A 1,732-nucleotide genomic window follows, 5' to 3' on the forward strand; every position below is an offset into this window, starting at 1 on the left:
TCCTACATAGATCCCCCTCCGAGTAGTTGAGAGTGGTAGCTGGGCACCATCTAGTTCTTCTGATCTCATATTCGTATAGGCTGCAGATCGGATGGTGTACCAGTTGCTAGAATTAATTGTTTCCATGAATTTTGGTTTTCTTCATTCTTCTTTGCTCTGGACAAGGAGAGACCCATCATTGCATCTAGATGGCTGCTTGCAAGCTTTAAAGATCCCAGTCGCTATTCCCCAAAGTAGGAGGTGGAACAATGTTTTGTGTAGTATGTTATGCCAGTTGAGCTTGATGTCTCCTGTGACTATGGTGCCAAGCCCACAGGTTCAACTACTTGCTCCCTCTGGGTAGCTGGCTGTGACCAAGAAGTGACTACAACCTTGTCCCTTGCCAGCTCTACTATACCCCTGGGAATTCTTACAGAACATACAAATACACTTGTAGAACCTTTGTCTTCCAACCCTATATATGGCCTTGGTACACTCCCTGCTGCGTAGATATACCTGATACTTCAGCCTGCCCACCCATCTATCCACCCATATAGCCATGTTTGCCTTCACTGACAATGCATTACTGTATGTGCAAAAGGGTTCATCTTTGTTGTCTGTACATCCCGTGTACCTCTCTATGTCTTCCTCTTCCTCAGTGCCACTATGTTGATCACTCATATTTTGTACATTGCCCTTATCTTCACCCAAATCAACACTTATCTCTATATAACAGTGTTCCCTACCCTACCCTCCCACCCCTGGTAACCAACAAAGAAAATTTCCTTCCATATGTAAACCTTTCCTTGATTTTTACAATAACAGACTAATGCAATATTTGTCCTTTTGTGATTGACTTATTTCACTAAGCATAATGTCCTCCAAGTTCATCCACATTATCCGGTGTTTTGCAGATTCTACATTATTCTTTAGGGTTGCATAGTATTCCACTGAGTGTATGTACCGTAGTTTGGTTATCCATTCCTCAGTTGATGGACACCTAGGTTGTTTCCAACTTTTGGCCATTGTAAATAGTGCTGCAATGAACATGGGTGTGCATATGTCTGGTCTTCCATGGCTCTCACTTCTTTAGCATATATACCTAGTAATGGAATGGCTGGATCAAATGGTATTTCTATTTCCAACTTTTTAAGGAATCGCCATACTGCTTTCCACAGTGGTTGTACCATCTTACAGTCCCACCAGCAGTGTATGAGAGTCCCAATCTCTCCACATCCTCCCCAGCATTTGCTATTTTCTGTCTTGTTGAACTTTGCTGCTAGTGCTGGAGCAAGATGGTATTTCATTGTTGTTTTGATTTGCATCTCTCTAATGGCTAATGATAAGGAGCATTTCTTCATATTGTTGGCCACTTGAGTATCCTCCTTGGTGAAGTGCCTATTCATGTCTTCTGCTCATTTTTTAATTGGATTATTTGTCTTTTTGTTATTGAGGTATTGGCATTTTCTATAAATTCTAGAGATAAGTCCCTTGTCAGATTTGTCCTTGCCAGTTGTTGATTCCCCAATGTGTAGGTTCTCTTTTGACTCTTTTGGAGAAGTCTTTGGAAGTACATAAAAGTTTAATTTTTAGAAGGTACCATTCATCTAGTTTCTCTTCTGCTGTTTGTGTATTTTGGGTTATGCTTGATAGTCTATTTGTGCCATATATTTGTTGTTGTTGTTATGTGCCGTCGAGTCGGCCCCGACTCATAGCGACCCCTCCTTGGGTTTCCGAGGCAGTATCACTACGG

The 1,732-nt window shown here is 41.6% G+C and overlaps 1 protein-coding gene across 1 annotated transcript in view; it reads left to right on the forward strand.

The window, feature by feature from the left end:
* HDAC8 (histone deacetylase 8) overlaps positions 1-1,732 on the forward strand; it is a 536,169-nt gene that overhangs the window by 738 nt on the left and 533,699 nt on the right. The window lies entirely within an intron of this gene.

Source organism: Orycteropus afer, unplaced genomic scaffold (assembly GCF_000298275.1).
Source record: "Orycteropus afer afer isolate SDZICR_OR568_19922 unplaced genomic scaffold, OryAfe1.0 scaffold00761, whole genome shotgun sequence".
NCBI lineage: Eukaryota > Metazoa > Chordata > Mammalia > Tubulidentata > Orycteropodidae > Orycteropus > Orycteropus afer.